General features: G+C 46.3%; 1 long non-coding RNA gene across 1 annotated transcript in view; it reads left to right on the top strand.

Annotated features, from left to right (window-relative positions):
• Positions 1-19,958, top strand: part of LOC115099095 — a 91,785-nt gene extending 71,827 nt beyond the window's left edge. The window contains exon 5 of the long non-coding RNA XR_003858683.1: positions 19,372-19,958. This is a non-coding gene — a long non-coding RNA (uncharacterized LOC115099095). The remainder of the gene's footprint in view (positions 1-19,371) is intronic.
• The last annotated feature ends 409 nt before the right edge of the window (positions 19,959-20,367 follow it).

Genomic DNA, 20,367 nt, shown 5'->3' with positions numbered 1-20,367 from the left:
CTGTCATAGTAGAAAATAGTTTCTTTTTGCCTTTCCCAAACTTATTTTAAATCTTTCACACATTAACACAGATGCATTAACCTTTACACTTCTTTGAATCATACTTTCTTTTTGGACAGATAAGTATGGTTTATTTGCATTATTTATCTCAGCATTTTTGTAGGGTATAGTTTGCATACAACAGAAAAACTTGTTTCCCTGAGCACTTTCAAAAGATCCTGCACTTTTTTTCCAATGTCATCCATAAGGGTGGTTGTGTGACTGCTTTATCTTTTCCTCAATGCATTGGAGTGTGTGCACTTAGCATGTTATTTAATTGAAATTTTATAGTACTTGAAACCAGAATACTGTGTTTGAAAATGGTAGAGACAAGTCAAGTTGGACACATCAGAAACCCTGCAGCTAAGTTAGTCAATGTGTTGTGCTGGTGGACCCTTGGAATGAGGGGGAGTTGATGCTACCTATAGGGAGCAGCCCCACTGGCGGTAGGCAAGGCTGGTGGAAGCAGAGGCCCTGCTGCAGCTTCACCAATACCAGCCCACATTCCCTTCAGGTTGAGCCCTCTGGTACCGGGGCTGGCTGGTCTTAAGTAGGGCCTCTACGGAAGTTCAATTCCAGGAAGTTGGAACATTGCGGGCAGCACGCTGAAGGGTCGGTTGAGGAACAGCCAGGGGTTTGGAGAAGAGAGCAAAGTGGTGATACAGGTCAAGGTCAGGGGCAGGCAGCTAAGCTTGAGGTCAAGTCCAGGCAAAGGTTGAGGCAGGCAGCGAGAAGGATAGGGTCAAAGTCCAATCTGGAGTCAAGCCAAGATCAGTCAGAAGGAAGGAAAAGGTGACGATCACAGAACTCAGGAACTGGCAATCCACTACTCTGGAGAGAGTTGACCTATTGCCAAGGCAAGGGCTGAAGGCAGGGACCAGCCTTAAGTAATCCCAGGGCAATGATGTCACCAATGAGGGCCGCGGGGCTTTTCCCACTGTTGGGCCCTTTAAATTAAGAAGAGAGGCACGCTGGAAGGAACAGGATGTCGGTGGCATCAGCGGCATAGCTGGCAGCTCAGGGCCGTGAAGATAAGTGGCAGCAGCAGTGGTGGCTCCCAGCCACTAAGAGGGATCTTGGGACTAGCTCAGCCGTGGCAGCGCGGCAATGGGTGAGTGAATCCGCCTATGGTACTCTGCGGGCAGCAGGCGCAATACAGTATGAATCTAACCATTTGTTGTTGGGTGGGTTTCAATCCCTACCTGGGCTACAAGTCTTTTAACAGTCAACTGTTGAACAAAACACCTGAGGTGAAGCATTCTCTGGTCAGGGATGACCAGACCACTCTGAGGATTGGCAAGCCTTCTCTGTAAGGCTTAGAGTCAAGGAATTACCATGCAAAACTTCGTCTTATTCTGGCACATTTTGATGGAACTAATACTTAGCCAAAAATGTCAGACTAAAACCTTAGTGGTGGTTCCACTGTGCCTGTTTATTTACAGGAGACAATGACAAACTCCAAACCACAGGCAGTTTAGCGAAGCATACACAATGGGCCAGATTTTAAAAGGGTTATGTGCATAAGGTACACGCGAAACCCTTTTAAAACACCCCTGCGCGCGCCGAGCCTATTTTGCATAGGCTCAGCGGCGCGCGCAAGCCCCAGGACGCTCATAAGTCCCAGGGCTTGCAAAAAGGGGTGGTCCGGGGGCATGGTGTCGGCTCGGGGTCGTGTTCTGGGGTGTGTGGGCGGTCCAGGGGCGTGACCAGAGGCAGGCGTAACTTTTTGAATAAAGGTAGGGTGGGGGTTTAGATAGGGCCGGGGGGGGGGGGGGGGGTTAGGTAGGGGAAGTGAGGGGAAGGTGTGGGGGGGGGGGGGGTGGAAGGAAAGTTCCCTCCGAGGCCCCTCCCCTTTTGCATGCGCCGACCCCGGATTTTATAAGATACACGTGGCTACACGTGTATCTTATAAAATCCAGCATACTTTTGTTTGCGCCTGATGCGCGAATAAAAGTACGCACGCGCGTAGATTTATAAAATCTACCCCCTTATCTTTTCACAGTGTATGGGGTAATGGTTCCTCTTTTAGTGAGGATCACGGAATAGTTAAGCATGAATTCAAATGTGAATAAATAATAAAGAAGAGTGTGGACAGTGACAAACAACAGGATGAAGAAAAAAATATTTTTTTTACTTGATTTTGGGGCACCTAAGCCCCTTAATAGTGTTCATGCCCATGAAAGGATTGGCAACTGACTGGCACTGGCTGGCATGGGGAAGACTGTGATGGCCTGGGAGAGGAGGATCAGATGTTCAGGTCTAGAGTCTAGGGCTCTGTGAAGTTTTTTTTTTTTTTTTTATATTTTCATGTTTTTAAAATCTTTGCTATTGCCTGGGCTTAAAGAGGGCCAGAAGCAGTAAGAATAGAAGAGACAGACTGAGTGGCAAGGCAGGAAAGATGCTGCTGCCGCTGCTGATGTTGCTGTTGCTGGGGATGCCAGTTCACAGGAGGCTGACAGGGGCGGGGCCAGTGCTGGAGAAGGCTGCAGCGGCTGCATCAGACCACTGGGCAGCTGATGTCATGGCCAGCTGAAAAGACTGTGGATTGCAGCGGGAGAGGGAGGAAAAGGCTCCCACTGCTGTAGCTGCTTCTGGAGGCATGTGTCCAGGGTCAGGCAGCGATGCCAACGGTGGGTCACGGACCTGTAAGCACCACCAGGTTGCAGCATCACCAGATCACCATGTAGGGCATCAAAAATATAGAACAGCTGGGACAGAATAAATGACAAGGAACTCAGACAAACCTCCACTGCCATCACAGATGGTAAGGGATTTATTTTGCTCACAGGGGCCCTCAAATAAAACCGGACCATTGCCAAAGATACTGCACATTCAAAACACCCATAAGCACAAGCATTCCACACAAAATCCCATCCCTGTCCGAATACTAATTTGCTTATTAAACTGGAAGCTGTTTTGGTACAAGTAGAGCCTTGTGGCCAATGGGTCAAACTTGGTTAATGCAGTGCTCTGGTGGAAGGACCTTAGGGGAGCACAGTAACTGGCTACTAGGGGAATTTCAAGGATTTTTTTACACCTTGCATTCAGGCCACTACAGAACGGCGTGCTCGGCCGAGCGCACTGTTAGCCCCCGTCTGGTCGCGCGTTTTCGACACGCTATTATTACTCTCAGAAAAGGGCATTTCATGAATTTAGCAAGTAGCACATTTAAGACTAATCTGAGAAAATTCTTTTTCACTCAACACACAATAAAGCTCTGGAATTGTTGCCAGAGGATGTGGTTAGTGCAGTTAGTATAGCTGGGTTCAAAAAAGGTTTGGATAAGTTCTTGGAGGAGAAGTCCATTAACTGCTATTAATCAAGTTTACTTAGGGAATAGCCACTGCTATTAATTGCATCAGTAGCATGGGATCTTCTTAGTGTTTGGGTAATTGCCAGGTTCTTGTGGCCTGGTTTGGCCTCTGTTGGAAACAGAATGCTGGGCTTGATGGACCCTTGGTCTGACCCAGCATGGCAATTTCTTATGTTCTTATGTTCTTAAATTAACACCTGCCCAAAGGCAGGAGTTAATTTTGGCCGGCACCGGGAAATTAATATCATAGCGATATTAAGTCGGAGGCCCCCCCCAAAAAAAAAATTCAGCCGGTGGCTCACAGGTTGGAAGATGGATGCTCAATTTTGCTGGTATCCGTTTTCCGACCCGTGGCTGTCAGTGGGTTTGACAACCAACGCTGGTAAAATTAAGCGTCTGCTGTCAAACCCGCTGACAGCTGCCGCTTCTGCCAATTAGGAGGCGCTAGGGATGCGCTAATGTCCCTGGCACCTCCTTATTGCCACGGGCCCTCATTTGAATACAAAATCGCGCATCCAGGAGAGTGGCCTGGGTGCGCGTCGGGAGAGCGGGCACTCGTCTCGGAGCACCAGCTCTCCCGCGCATTTTACAGTATCGGCCCGATTGTAATATAAAATTTACCAATTGTGGTTACATCGAGAAGGCTATTTATAGAATTTAATGGGATCTATTTGGGTTGTTTTGAAACTTTTAAAATGGAGGCTACTTTTTTATGATATCACCAAGTTTTATAACTTATGGTATTTGTCAGGCTTACAGTTATTGCAGTTGGTGAGAGACAATTGGAGATCAGCAAGAGAAAGACCTGTAAGAGGATTGATCCTCCCAGACCTTTAAGAATTGACATGACACTTTTAAAAGAAACTGATTGTTTACTGCAATTACAAAGCAGTCTGAAGTTTGAAACAAGAATTTCATACTAGGTTGCAGAATTTTATTTGATTTTAATCAGAGTAAATATGCAGGATGAGTGATTTTTTTGTTTAAGCAATACACAGGTAAGGGAGAAGGAAAATTTAATTATTTATGAAGCAGAGGCATGGGTTAAGGAAAAATCTTTCTAGCTGAATGAAAAAAAAATGTTTGCATATATATATATTTAATAATGAACCTAGAGAAGGATCTAAAAATAATAAAAATAAGTCACAGCTCCATTTTGTAATAGAAACATAGAAACATGGCAGCAGAAATAGACTGTATGGCCCATCCAGTCTGCCCATCCAGCCAATTATGTTATGTTAGGTGGGTCTTTGAATGAGAAGTGGGCCCTTGGGTTGTGGAGAGTGGAGACTCCGCCCACAGGGAGGGGCCCTGTGGCCCTTTCCACAACAGGCAAGGTCTCAGCAGTAAAGAACAATAGAGGAATAACTTTATTATACAGCTGATGGTGAACCGAGGAGCGGATCAATGGAGTCAGTCCAGATACTAGTCAGCAGTGCAGAGTGGTCCAGTGAATACCTTCTCTAGACTTAGCTTGTGCTGGCAATTCTGGTAGTGGTCCACAGCGCGGGGTAGGCCGGGAGCCGATGGCATGCACAAGACAGAGAGCATCCGATAGTGGCCTGCAAGCGGGGTAACCCGAGAATCTGTGCCACAAGGGTTGTAGAGCAGGTTCTGTACTCACACCGGTACTGTAGACGTAGATGGAAGATCAGGCACCGAGGAGGTCCAGTAGAGGAACAGCGAGGGTCGTTCAGGAACGATGCAGGACTCACTGCAATGAGAGAGAGAGAGATGGCTCTCCGAGGAGCGGATAGCCCTGACTGCGTCAAGGCCCCCGAGGAGCGGGTACCTAGGATACTCAGAGAAACGAAGTCCCAGCGTAGTGGAAATTGCAGGAAGGAATCCTTGCTAACTCATATAGCAAGAGGTCAGCTGAGTTTAAGTATGGTAGGTGGGTGACATCATGCGGTGGGGATGCCTCCGAGGTTCCCGCCATGATGTGGTTAAGAGGAGGGCAGGCGCGCGCGCGCGCGTGTGTGCCTTAGGTGAACCCAGATGTAAGATGGCTTCCGGGAGCACCCATGCCATCCCGAGCATGCCATGAGGATCGGAGTGTGGAAGCGGAGGCCGCCATTCTCCCCAGACTCGGAGCTGCATATAGAAAGGAGGTGAGCAGCAAAGGTCGCAGCTGCCTGCGACCAATGTGCTCAACAAATTAATTTAGCACTGTAATTCTAGTCTGCCCATCTGCCCAATTACTTTAGCTTTATAATTTCAATCATTTCTTTAGAGATCCCCTGTATTTATTCCATGCTTTCTTGAATTCAAATACTGTTTTTGTCTCCACCACTTCCACACATGTCTCCACCATTCCACACATCCACCACCCTCTCTGTAAAGAAATATTTTCTAAGATTACTCCTGAGTCTACCTACATTCAATGTCATCTCATGATCCTTCGTTCTAGAGCCTTCTTTCCATGCAAAAAGGCTCACCCCCTGTGCATGGATACCTTTGAGATATTTGAATGTCTATCATATTTCCCCTTTCTCACCTTTCCTCTTTGGTATGCATGTTTAGATATTTAAGTCTATCCCAATATTCTTTAGGAAGAAGACCACTGTCCATTTTAGTAGACATCCTTTGGACCGACTCCATCCTGTTTATATCCTTTTGAAGGTGCGATCTCCAGAACTGTGCACAGTATTCCAGGTGAGGTCTCACTAGAGACCTAAATAAGGACAATATCACCTCCCTTTTTCTGCTGATCATTCCTCTCCCTATGCAGCCAAGCATCTTTTTGGCTTTTACCATCACTTTATCCTCCTGTTTACCCCCAAATCCTACTCTTCCGTTGTGCTTAGAAGAATTTCACCTCTAATACTGTACCTTTCCCTTGGGTTTTTGCATCCTAAATGCATTACTCTGCATTTTTTAGCATTATATCTTAGCTGCCAGACCTTAGATCATTCTTCAAGCTTCATTAGATCCCTTGTCATGTTTTCCACTCCTTCCTGGATGTCCACCATGTTACAGATTTTGGTATCCTTGGCAAAAAGACAAATCTTTCCCAACAACCCTTCTGTTATGTCACTCACAAAAATGTTGAAAAGAACTAGTCCAAGGACAGATCCCTGAGGCACACTGCTAGTAACAACCCCCACTGCTAGTAACAACCCCCACTGCTAGTAAAACTCCCATTTACCACTACTCTTTGTCGCCTCCCACTCAGCCAGTTTCTAACCCAGCCAGTCATTCTAGGGCCCATATCAAAGGTGCACAATTTACTTATTAGTTTTCTGTGTGGAACCATGTCAAAGGCCTTGCTGAAATCCAAATACATTATGTCTAGCACTTTTCCTTGATCCAATTCTCTTGTCAGCCAAATAAATGATCAGATTTGTCTGGCAAGAATTACGTCTGGTAAAACCATGCTGCCTTGAATCTTGTAATCCATTGGATTCCAAAAATTACTAACCTCTGTTTTAGCAGTGTTTCCATTAGTTTGCTCACCACAGAGGTCAGACTAACTGGCCTGTAATTTGCGGCCTCCTCTTTACTACCCCTTTTATGAATAGGAACCACATTCACCCTTTTCCAGTCCTCCAGAACTACTCCAGACTCTAAAGAAGCATTGAAACGGTCAGTTAGCAGAACTGCCAGGACATATCTAAGTATCCTTAATACCCTCAGATGTATCCTATCTGGTGCTATCATCTTATCTAATTTATGTTTAGTTAGCTCCTCATGAACACACACTGTTCTGAAAATTGAGATTTAATTCACTTCCAATCTTATTTGTGTTTGTTTTATGTGGTCCTGCTCCAGAATCTTCCACAGTGAACACGGAACAGAAATATTTGTTAAGCAATTTTGCTTTTTCCTCATCAGCCTCCACATATTCCTCCCTTCTAACTTTGAGTCTCATAATGCCACTTTTTCCTTCATATCTAAACAAAAGTCTTGTTTGCCCCTTTTACTGTATTTGCTATTTTTTCTTATCAAAGAAAAGTAAAAGAACTCATCCCATCTGATAACTGTTTTTGACCTAAAACCAAAAACAGATTGCCTGACTTAACTAAAACTTAAATAAAGACATTCCATACAAACAAAAAGGTAGAAAAAAGTGATTTTCCACTATCTGTAGCAGGTTTGAATTGTATTTCCTGAGTTAAAGGAATGTTCAACTACTGTCACTGAAGCTAAGGTACCATGGAGTAAGTCAGTGCCAGTGCTCTACAGTAGTATCCGAAGTAAAGGGATAGAAAATGTGCTAGCTGTTACAGACTAAGAACTGATAATAGAGTCTGAAAGAGTGATTGCAAAGGAAACACGACTATATTCATAGGTACCTTTCACAATAAATTGGGGGAAAGTGATATAAGAAAACTTAAAAGGAAAAGATATAGAAACATTTCCTTCTGTTGTTTTTTTTTTTTCACATTTAGTTTCACAGAACCCATCTAGGCAGTTTGCAAATGAGAAAACACAATCAAGATAATTTTAAAAGGAATTTGCATGCACCCATAAACACGCTTATTGACATACAAGCGGAGAGATGCTGCAATTTTAAATTGTGCTTGCAAGTACGCATATATCATTTGGCTAGGGCTTTAGCGGCTTTTATGTATATATGCAGGCGGATTTTAAAACATGCTCATGCGAGGGAAAAAACAATTTTTCCAAGTAGTCCACCAGTTTGCCCACTTCATATTGAGGTCTTCAAGACCCCCCTGGTTCTTCATCCTGCAAGCCCCCTACTTGACCCCAAACCTTCACTCTGTGCTAAACACCCTAAAACATGAGATCTCCAGACATGCTTCTCATCAGGACCAGAAGTAAAATTACGCAGATATCACACCAACACATTCCATGGTCAGCTTTTCTAAAATGCGCATAAATCTTGGCCCCATCCCAGAAATCCCATTCTCTGCCCCTTTTCTATCCCTTTCTTCTTGATGTACACACAGGTATATATGTGCATACTTCATGCCTTTTAAAATGCATGTTGCTCACGCGACCTGAATGATATTAGTCTGTGTGAGATGGGTGCACAAAAATAACAGGTTTCTCTTTCTTGAGTTTTAAAGTCAGAGTAGTTGGTATCAAAAAAAGGAAGACAGATGGAGACTGGGAACTCAGAGAACCAGATGGGGACCATAGAGGCCACTGCACTCAAGCATCTGATTTCTGTGCAATTTTTCTCATCTCACACATATAAAATTAAACTAAATAACTTTACAAGAGAAACATTCTATTTCATGATAAAGCAAACAAAGCAATAAAATATAATATTGAAACTGGATTTTTGAAAAGAAAACCACATTTTTAGAAAGAACTACTTTCTTGTATTAGAAATTGATTTTGGTAAAATAAATAAAAGTATTATTGAGAAAACTTATTTGATGCATTGTAAACACTAAACTGTAAATAAAGAGATGAAACATCAAGTTTCTGTGGTGAATCTGCCCGCTTCCGCGGACAGATTCCCTACCTTCTGGCTTCCCTGATGCATCAGGATGCCGCCAACTTCGTTCGCCGTGGCCCGGAGGCTGTGGCTGTCTCCGTCCCGGCGCGGCAAGGCCGCCGCCGCCGCTGCCACTCCTCCATCGTGGCAGGGAGCCGCTCCCGGGGTCCTTGCGGTGAAGAAAGGCTGCCTCGGCCTACGCCTGCCTCCCTCTGCCTTTTTCACGGCCTAGTGCCGCCGCCAAGACCTACGGCCTGGAGGCCGCACCTGCCAGCGTTCTGCAGCAAGAAGCCGCCCCAGGGATCCTCTTCGAACGGCAGGGGAAAGCCCGCTGCCGCCCCGACATCATCGGGCAACCTGGAGGCCGCTCCTAAGCCTGCCTGCTGCGTCCTGGCCTTGCGCAGGAGAGCACCACTGTCCATGGTGGTGCTTCTCTCTTCAGGGCCTTCCCTTAGGTGCCAGCGCACGCCTCTTCACGCTATTTAAAGGGCCAGCCTCAGGAAGTGCTGCTGGCTCCTCCTGATGATGACTTCCTGCTTCAGCCCTATAAAAGGGATTCTTCTTCAATCTCTTGCGGCCTTCGGATTGAGTCTCACAGTCGTCTGTGCTCCTTCATTGATCCAGGTCCTCCGTGGTCTTCTCTTGCTTTGATGGCTTCGTGTTCAGTGTCTTCATGTTCCTTGTTTCCAGTCCTGATGTCGGCGGAATCCGGATGTCCTGGTTTTCAGCTGTCTCCATGTTCCAGATGTTCCTCGTCCAGGTCTTCAGGGTCTTCAGGTTCCTGCCGTTCTCTGTTCCTGTCTTCAGATGTCTTCAAGTTCCCGGTACCTGATGTTCTGCTCTTCTGTTGTCTCGATACTTCCTGTGTTCCATGTCTTCGACTCCTGAGGTCCCTTGTCCAGGTTTCCCGATGTCTTGCTTCCCGATGTCTCGCTTCCTGATGTTCCAGCTCTTCCTGATGTTTTGTCCTGTGCTCTTGAGCTTTCTTGGTCTACAGGCTCCTTGGTTCTCCGGGTGACACGTCTCCGTCATTGGAGTTGCCTGCAGTGGACTTATGTCCTGTGCTCCTGAGCCTTCATGACCTGCCAGCCTTTGTGGTTCTCCGGATGACACCGGCTCTGTCATCGAAGTTCCACCTCGGCTGGAGTCTTTCCTGTGCTTGTCCTGCTCCCCACGTGGTCTGTGACCAGCCTCCTCAGGCTGTGTAGGGCACGCAGTGGGACAGGGTGGTCCACGACCAGCCCATTGGGTCTGCCTGTGAAGGTGGGCTGTGTAGGGTGCCCTGAGAGACAGCGCCAATGTCTTCCTTCCCAGCTTCTTGCCTCGTCTGTGATGTCTTCACATCAGCCCTCGTCTGTGATGTCTTCACATCAGCCCTCGTCGGTGATGTCTTTGCATCAGCCCTCGTCTGTGAAGTCTTCTGTGTTCCAAGGACTCCATCTGCCCTCGTCCTCAGTCTGGCCTGCCGCCCATTGCCGTACCCAGTGGCAGGTCCGGAAGGGCTTGGAACAGTAGGACTGTTCATTAATCAACATTGCGTTGTTGGTTGTCCGGGACGTGCAGGTCCGGTTGAGGGTCAGACCTTGTTCCCTAGTCCTTGTTTCAGCCATGTCCTGCTCTCATTACCCATGTTCGTACCAGCTCACCTCCCGCGGTGTGGCTTGGGGCTCCTCTCTGGGTCATGTCGTGGCCCAAGGGCTCACAACCCTGTTTGAGAGACGACCGCGCCCCTGTGCCTATAACCATAGCTGAAGGCCTCCCAGCCCTCGGCCCTTAACAACCACTGGAGGGCGCGCTCGGAACAGTTTCAGTAAAAGAAGGTAACAAGATTTAGGGAATCTCCTTTGTCTTTTTTTTTAATTCTTAAAATTTAAGTTAATTAAAATGCATTGCTTGTGTTAATACTGTTATGAATCCTCCTGTAGCTGTGCTATGGGAGGCTTCTTACCTCTTTCCTGGAGGCCGCTCCGAAGCCAGGGTCTCGCCTTTGAACTATCCAGTATTTGCTCCAGGGCCTAGGAGGCCTCGATGTCCTTGGGGCCTGCCTGAGGCTTGCTTGCGTCTGCATGGACTTCCTGGTTTGGGCCACGCCCTTCTCCCTAGGGGCCGGCCCGCAACACTTCTCCTCAGTTATATGGCCAGCTAGGTGTGGTCCATCCAAACTCCTCCCAGGGAGTTGCCTGTCTTTAGCCCTATAAAAGGACTTTAACTTCCAGTCAGCTTGGCCTTCGTGATGAGCCAGTCGTGAGCCAGTCATCTGAGGAGCTTCTCCTTCCTTTCAGACTCCATGTTCCTGCTCTTGCTTGGTGTTCCAGTATTCCAAGGGATCTCTCTTCGTTTCGTCTCTGCTGTTCCTGATCCTGGTTCCTGATGTTCCAGAAGGCCTGACGTCCTTGATGGCTAGAGGTCCCTATATGCCTGATCTTCCTGATGTCTGTTCCTGCAATGTTCCAGCTCCCCGAGTCCTCTAGGTGGCCACCCCGAGGATAAATCCGTTCCATCGGTTCCTGTTTCTGGTCACTGGAGCCCCTGCCAGCTGGATTCCTTTCCTGAGCCTGCCCCGCTCCCGCGAGGTCCGTGACCAGCCTTCTTAGGCTGTGTAGGGCGCATAGAGGACAGGGTGGTCCATGACCAGCCCATTGAGTCCGCCCTGAGTAGTGGGCAGTGTAGGGCGCCCTGAGGAACAGTGCCCACTTGTCTTCATCCAAGTCTTTCCAGTTCATTCCATCTCGACTGGATTTCTCAAGGTCCGTAAGAGACATCCTTGCCTCGGACATTTCTGCTGCCGTGAGACTCCATCTACTCTAGTTCCAGATGCTTCCATGGGAGAACTTCCACCCGCTTGCCCTTACAGAACTCTTGTTCCTGTTGTTGATGTCTTGTGTTCTTCTCCTGAGACCTGAAGCACAATGGGGCCAGCCTCCACTCAAGCTACCATATTGTAGTTTGATTCCTGTGACTAAGCAACATGGGAATAAACATCAAAACTTGGATCTCCACAGCCAGTGGAAGACAAGGAAGTGCCCCGAGTGAGTAAAAAAATAACAGGGTTTCTTCCGTTCAAGGGAAAACAGTTACTAGTATAACTAGAAAATTAAAATTTCTCTAAGCAACAGGAAAAGAATGAAATTCCACTGCCATCTTCAGTGTGGCTTTCTAGCGCCCTCTAAGAAGTAGTCTGATTAACAAATTTTGACTTTTAAGTAAATACGTTCAGGTATTTGTTGCACTCCGGTGGCTGGGAGCACTAGGGGTGAGATGTGTGCCCCTTGCAGTAAGACGGACCTCATCTAGGGTTGGAGATGACCAGGCCCCTGCCTACCTGCATGCCTGGATGAGGCCAACCATGCAAGGTTGGTCTCTGAGTGGTCCTCTGACTACTCCCAGCCCTTTTGGACCTGCTGCAGGGAGCAGCACAGGTGACAGGTTGGACAAGAGATGAGAGAGCGGACAAGGGCTGAAGCTTGAAGGCTGAGACGAAGGCTTCAGGTCTCAGGAGAAGTCTTATGAGACTGGGCATTTAAATGGCAGATAACATTTAATGTGGACAAGTGCAAAGTGATGCTTGTAGGGAAGAACAGCTCAAAATACAGCTACACAATGCAAGGTTTTACATTGTGAGTCACCACCTAAGACAAAGGCAACATTGTCAATAATAGGTTGAAATCCTCTGCTCGGGGTGTAGAGAATAAAACAGAATATCATAAGGCCTCTATATTGCTCCATAGTGCGACTGCAAGGAATTATCAATTAAGAAAGTTCAATAAAGTTTATAAAACAGTTTTGTATGCAGTTCTGGTCACCTTATCTCAAAAAAGATATAGCATAAATAGAAAAAGTACAGAATGAGGAAATCCATATTCAATAGGCCAATTAGTGGACAAGATATCCGGTTAAAGTTAGTGTGAGAATCGTCCCACTGAATATACCATCCTAAAGTTATCCGACTACATATAGATGCATAATAAAAAATCTATGGCTATATTTGAAAATAGCTGGGTAGATTTTTTAGTTATGCGGCCATTTGTGGCCAGATAACATGCTATTTAGCCTGGTGCAAAGTTATCCGGCTAACCTAGCTGGATAAACCTGATATTCAACTAGGTTAGCTGGATATCTCATCCTTCACCCAGAATGCCCCTGAAATGCCTCTCTTATTTATCTGACTAAATTCTAGATATTGGATAAATATAGCCAGGTAAGTCATTTAGATGGTTAACTATTACATTATCCATCTAAATGACTTTTGAATATACACCTTTATTGTGTCCCTTTCTTTTCAATTTTCTTGTTGTTCATTAAAGGCGAATTTTAAAACGCATGTTTGAGCAAATACCGGGGGATACTCGCATGGCCTGGCCCTGCTCATGCCGAGCACATTATCTCTCGATACCCGCAGAAGTGCCAAGCCAGCCAAAAGGGGCGGGTCAGGGGTGTGGTCCAGGGGTGTGGTCCAGGTGGGGAACGGCGGGGCGGGAGTCGGCCTGGACAGTGGCCATTAGGCCTTGTCCCGTGGAAGTGCGTGCCAGCAGCTGGCTAGTGCGCATAACTGACTTCTGCTCCAAAGGAACAGGCAAGTTAAAAAACAAAAAAAAATAGGGTAGTTAGGTAGGGGTTAGGGATCGGGGAGGAGAGGAGAGGGAAAAAGGTAGGAAGGTTAGGTAGGGGTATAGAGAAGCCCCCTCCCAGTCTGCTCCTTAATTGGAGCGGACTGGGAGGGAACTGGGAAAGACCTACTTGTGTCACCGTGCATATTTTTGTAAAATACCGCCCCCCCCCCCCCCCTGCGCACGGAAGACGGAACCTGCCCGCACATTCGTGCACCGATTATAAAATTGGGCATGCATGTGCACGCCGATATCGCATTTTATAACATGCACCTGACAATGCTCGCATGTTATAAAATCAAAGTGTCCATGTGCGCGCGCCAGGAACGGCATGCATATGGACACCCGTGCAAGTCTTTAAAAATCAACCCCTAAATGTGAAGCAACTTAATACTCCCAATAAGAGGTTTGCTTCTTAGTTAGGCAGCTAGGAAAAGCTTGATTTTATTTTGTACAAAAAACACATTTCAAAAAGGACAAGGAATTTAGCCTTATGGGCAAATATATTGCCTCTTCATACTTTGCCTCTAATGTTAAGAGAAGAGTGGGTATACTTCTTGCCAGGTATTTTTCTTTTATCTGTTAGTAAAGTAAGGAAAGATCTAAGGGGACGTTAGATTTTCATTAAAGGTGGAGTGCAGTTTGCTCCATAACTCTGGCCTCTACTCCCTAAATGCAGATCAGATCTTTTATTTCGGCATGCTGCTTGTTTTTTTCAGAGGGAAGTGTATTCATTGGGGGAGATTTTAATCTAATCCTTTGTCCTAGCATAGATAACTTTATATATTTAACTCTCCTGTTTCCCTACCCTTGTTCTTTCTAACTTCTCTTCTTTTCTTTCGTTAACTATTTTCGATGTAAACCGGTATGATGTTCTTACAAATGTTGGTAGATAAAAGCCTTTAAATAAATAAATAAAATAAATAACATTGGTCAGGTTTCTAATTCTAAGGCTCTGCGGTGCAAGGCTCAGCTATTTGAGTGGCTGCTTGATGAACATGGTTTGGTAGATTCCTGGAGATACATCCCAATAAAAGAGACAAGTCTTTCTTTTCTAACCCCCATGATTCGTATTTGAGGATTGATTTTATATTTATATATAAGAGAAAATTAGTTTATTTTCAGTAGCTTTGCTAAAGTGGGTGTTACTGAGTGGTCTGATCATGTTCCAGTTTTCTAGCAATGCTTTTTAGATATTAGGGATCGATCTTTGTGGAGATGGAAGTTGGATGATTGTCTACTGAAAGATGAAAAAGTGTGCTCTTCTATTTTGGATGCTATTGAGAAGTTCTTTGATCTAAATGATAATGATAAGGATTTTGGGACTACTTTGTGGATGGCAGCTAAAACAACTATTAAAGGGAAGCTGATAGCTTTGAATCTTAAAAAGCCCCCAACATTATTAACTGTATACAAATAATTCATGTTTTTAATTGATCCCTAAATTTAAGATAGTTCTTTTCTTTCCTGATCTTTTCAGGTAATTAGATTCACAGAATTGGGCCAAAAATAACTAAAAACTATCTGTTGCATAAGCAGAGATCTCTAACAACCATTGCTGTGATGACCACAATTCTTGTGTGCTAAATAACTCATGGAGGCAAGCATTCCAGTTAATTAGCACACACCCACTAAAGCCTCATTTGCTTTTGATGTTGTTTCATTTACATGCACATAACCTGCTAATTTTAGTGCATACATGTGAACATCTTTTCAGACTACTTTAACACATCAACTAGGGCTTTCGTTTATGGCATTCTAATTTTGGTGAACATTAAAAGGATTAAGCAAAGAATCAGGCCAATGCAAAAGGTGTGTTCAGCAGAATGCTGTTATGATCCTGTTCGCAGAGCTCATCTAGTGAGCAGGCCCTTCACTCACTGTTACCCCGGCCTGACGCTGCAGGACATCACATCTTCGCAGCCTAGGCCGCCCAGACCGCTACCGCTCCTGCTCCCATGCAGCCCTGAAGTCATCGCTGCTGACTCCACCTTCGCAGCGGGGAAGCTGCGACTGGGATTCTTCCCTCACAGCAGGAAGCTGCCTCCGGTCTTGCTCCTTTGCGGCATAGAGCCGCCGCCGTTGACTTTACTCTCTTCGCGGCCTGAGCACCGCTGCTGTTTCCTGTCTTTGCGGCAGGAAGCCGCCTCCAGCCTTGTCCTTCCACATGGCAGGACGCTGCTGTAGGCTTCTGCCTCCCTGGACTCCTATAGGTGTGGGCGCTCTCCTCTCTTTGATATTTAAAGGGCCAGTGGCAGGAAAAGCCTGTGGCCCCACTGGATGATGTCATTAGTCCTTGCCCTAGTACAGCCCTATAAAAGGGTTCAGCTTTACTTCTTTAGGGCCTTCGAATCGGGTTCCATGGTCATCCATGTTCCTCTTCTCCAGTCAAGGTCTTCCATGGTCTGCTCCTGTCCAGATGGTTCAATGTTCCATGTTCTTGATGTTCCTGGTCTTGTTCCTCGCTGGAGCTCCTTTGTCACATGTTCTTCATCCAGAAGTCCTGATGCTCCTCGTCCAGATGTCCTGATGTTCCAAGTCCTGATATTCCATGTTCCCTGTTCCAGACGTCCCTGATGTTCCGTGTTCCAGTCGTGGTCCTGATGTCCTCGCCTCTGGCTCTTCGTCCTGCTTCCAGGTTTCTTCCTTGTCCTCCTTTCCTGGTGTGCCACTGTCGTGGTCCGTGACCAGCCCATGGGGGACTGTGTAGGGTGCTTCATGGCACAAGGCCTACCTTCACATCTGCAGTGCGAGCCTCCGGAAGGCTCCTGTTTTTAATGCCAAGTTCCGAGTCTGAATCCTGTCCCGGTCTTCGGAGTACCTTGTGCCTGCTTCCATCCATGCCCAAGACTCTGCCAGAACCTGCTCCGCTTCAGCGTGGTCCACGACCAGCCACTGGTGGCTGTGTAGGACATGCCTCGGTGCAGGCCTCTCCTGAATCTTTGACATGTTTCCAGTTCCAAGTTCCACTGCTTCGCCTGGAGTCTGCTTCACTTCTGGCGTGGTCCGCGACCAGCCATGGGCGGCTGTTTAGGGCATGCTGCATTGCAGTACTCACCCAGTACTAATGCCTGAATCCTGAATCCTTGCCTGAGTCTTCCCAGTATCCTGAGCCTTCTCAGTATCCTGAGTTTTTGTCCGAGTCTTCCAAGTTCCACGTAACCTCATCCGAGTCTCCTAAGTATCCTGAGTCTTCTTCCGAGTCTTCCAATACCCTGAGTATTCTAAGTTCAAAGTTCCATGTCTCGTTCCTGCCTTCAGTCTCCATCTGGCCTCACACACTCGTCATTCCCAAGCGATGGGTCCAGAAGGGCTACTGAGTGGCTGGAGGGCTACTCCTGAGACCAGCATTGCATTGCTGGGTCTCACTGGTGCATGTAGGTCCAGTGGCTGGCTGAGCCTGCTTTGTTCCAGCTCCTATATTCCTTGCCTTGTTTCTGGTCCAGCCTTGTTCCTGCTCTGCCCGTGCCCATGGTGTGTCTTGGGGCTCCTCCCTGAGCAGCGCCGTGGTCCAGGGGCTCACAATCTCTCTGGAGCAGGCAACCACCTATCCGCTTTTGCAATAGGACTCGAAGGCCCCACGGTCACAACAAATGCACAGTTTTATCCACATTTGAATGCACATTTTGTGTGTGTAAACTTTATTGCTGATGCACTGAAGAGCTTCACGGATACAAAACATGCATTTAAAACTGTGGGTTCAACTAGGAGCCCTCGAATGGAAATCCCATGCAAATGAGAGCATTAAACATTACTGCCACCCCACCCCCCCAATTCAGAGAAGTGCGCTGGCCTCACCCAGATTTTGTTAGCACTGGAAACTTTAATCCTGGTCAGAGGTGGAGTAAAGTTTCACAACACTGCTGTGCCAGCATTTCATCCAGTTCCTTTTTCGAAAAAATGTATGTATGTGTATATATGTATATATCCATGCACCAGAATTATGCATCAGAAATTCACAATGTTTATTAATGCCTTGAATGAAATTGCAGGGAAGTTTTAACATAATATGTTCCTTGGTTCTTCTTATGTTCTAAGATTTTTTGAAAACAGTAATGATATGTATCGTGGACATTGCAGAAGTGTGTGGAGGGGAGTGGTCAAGCCAGCAGGATAAGGTGCTAGAAAGGTCATCATCTGCATGTCTGTGTCAGATCCCAATAATGAGCCATTTCTCACTGTCCCAAAGGAGAATTTGCTTTTATCTCTAATCATCTCCAGATGCTGTTTTTACAAGAGACTTGGGGCTTATGCAGTGGCCACGCCTCTGTCATTGACTTCCTGTTTTGCAACTCTACATCCCCCACCCCTCTGAGTTAAAATATACATTGCTGTACGCACATTTTAACTTGACGTGAACTTTTTAACTCTCAATCCTTCAGCATGGCATTAAACGGTGCATAGAATTCCATGTAAATAGAATTTCAGGCAACTATTTTTTTTAACATAACTTCTTATAAGAAGTTGATTCTTTCTCAAAGTTCCACATTTTCATTTCTGTTGCCTACCTTAAATTTTTTTTTACCATAATGACCTTCCCTTTCTACCTGAGTCCTTGAGTAAAATGCTGTAAAATTAGTTCCATGCAAATTTTAGGAACTCTTGCTGACTTCTGCATTTTTCTATTAGAAATGGTTTCAGAGGCTGCATAAGAAAATCAAGCCAAATGAGGCAAAACCTGAGTGAGAAAACATGAGGGGAACATTAAACCAAGTAAAACGAACTGAGTTTCAAAATTGGAAAAATATAGACTTTAAAAGAAAAAAAAAGAGACTTAACTTTGCAGTAAGTCATCCCATCTCCATGCAATCATAAAGCACTCCCTGGGGTCTATGTACTAAAGTGTGTTAAAACTGGGCATTAATGCAGATTGAGGTACTCTGCTCTTTTTAAATGATGGATCATACTATTCCCTACTATTGCTTGCAGGTCTCCAGGGTAATTTGAGGCCCTAACTAGGGCTGCAGATGGCACAGCCATGTCCGCTTCATTTTAAATTTGGCAGTGAGAGCATGGGGACAGACACAGGCACACACTGACTTCCTTGTTGGCCATCTCCTCCATGAGACATGCACTTCCTGTTAAGAGAGGAAGCAGGTGGGAAAGACACACCTACCCGCTTGTTCATATGCTTCTGTCATATTGAAAAAAAAAGCAAGTAGTATTTAAGTTATTTGTAGCCCCTGTTTTATGGTCCTGGATGACACAGGAGACAGGCAGTTAATAACAGGAGATGGGGGCAATTTTTAGTTGTCTGCTGTCAGGGCCTTTTGTTGCATTGTGTGGACCTAAAAATTGTCCTGGTTGATCCTGCCCCCCACAATGCTGGACCAGCCAAAACTGACAGTTATGACAGATGGATCCTATTGACTTGTTTCCATCCATTAGTCACTGGGATCTGGACTTGGCAATCAGGGCTACCCTGGAGAGAAGGTGCATACCTGAGAGGCAAGGTAGAGGCATGGTGGCAGGGGCCAGGACCTGGAAAAGAGCCATAAGAAACACATGGAACAGGAACACTGGAATTGGACACAAGCAGAGCACTAGAGACTGAACTGTGAAGTAGGAAGGTTTATATGCAGGAGTACCGGAACACGAATACACTTGCAGGAATCTTGGGAACATGGGACACACTTAGTGCTGGTCCAACTCGGAGACTGAAGAGGTGTATCTAATTCTCCCAGGAAACAGAACATATATATCAAGTCTCCCAGGAAAGTCAGCCACCTTTGAGTCAGGTACATGGCCTGCAAGTCCTTGGGTCATGGGTTCAAACCCCAATTCTGTCACCATTACATCTCTACATCTAAATCCACTTGTCATGGCCAGCAACGTTTAATCCAGCAACCCCAGAAATTCAGGCTCAGGGTGTTTAACTGAAGAGTCATCACAATCCTAGAGATGGGCGACAGAGGATCAGGAAATTAGGTTGTGGGAGCAGGAGAGTAGTCTTAATTATGGTCCAACAAGTAACCACTCTTGTTGATCTCTTTAAATCCTAGGAACCTTCACATTCCCTGCTGACACAAGAGTACTAGAATCACTTCATAGAAATTGTTCCTATGGACACTTGCCAGGACCCTCACTTCCCTGAATGTCTACCTGGATATGGATGCTCATTCAGATGAATGTCAGCTGGGACTCTTGCTCACCTGGATGTCTACATGTACCCTTACTCGTCTGGACTCTGGACTGATTCCAGCCTGCCTACACTTCTGCCAGATTCTTGCCTGGATCCCAGTTTGATGATTCCTGATGTCAGCAGTTACCTGTGTTTCCTTCTGCCTTGCTGGTTGCCCACATGCTTGACCCAATCTGAAACTACTCTTCTTTGGAATGTATTATGCAGATTAGCTAAAAGAAAAGGTAAATGTTGGCAGGGGTCTAAATAAGGTGTTTGGATGCCATGCCATGAGGCTGAAACACTTTCACGTGGTTTGTCTGAGGAAACTGATGAGGATAAGATGGCAAAAGAAGGTCCCAAATACTTAAATTGTCATATGGGCTGGCATTCCAAATATCCTTTCTTTGCTAATAAAATCACAGCTAAGAGGGGCAGGCTATGCCCATAGAGGTAGATTTTAAAAACATACACGCGCGCGTACTTTTGTTCGCACACCAGGCGCGAAAAAATGTACGCTGGATTTTATAAGATACGCGCGTAGCCGCACGTATCTTATAAAATCTGGGGTCGGCGCGCGCAAGGGGGTGCACATTTGTGCAACTTGCGCGCGCCGAGCCCTGCGCGTGCTGCCCGTTCCCTCAGAGGACACTCCGAAATCGGAGCGTCCTCGGAGTGAACTTTCTTTCTACCCCCTGCACCTTCCCTTCCCTTCCCCTTCCTAACCCACCCCCCCCCCCCCCGGCCCTATCTAACCCCCCCCTACCTTTATCGGAGAAGTTACTACTGCCTCCGGGCAGTAGTAACTTACGCGCGCTAGCGCGGCAGGCCCCGACACAGGCCACTGTGTCAGGGCACTCAGCCATGCCCCCGGACC

Source organism: Rhinatrema bivittatum, chromosome 9 (genome assembly GCF_901001135.1).
Source record: "Rhinatrema bivittatum chromosome 9, aRhiBiv1.1, whole genome shotgun sequence".
NCBI classification, from domain to species: domain Eukaryota; kingdom Metazoa; phylum Chordata; class Amphibia; order Gymnophiona; family Rhinatrematidae; genus Rhinatrema; species Rhinatrema bivittatum.
This window is presented reverse-complemented; position numbering and strand designations above follow the sequence as displayed.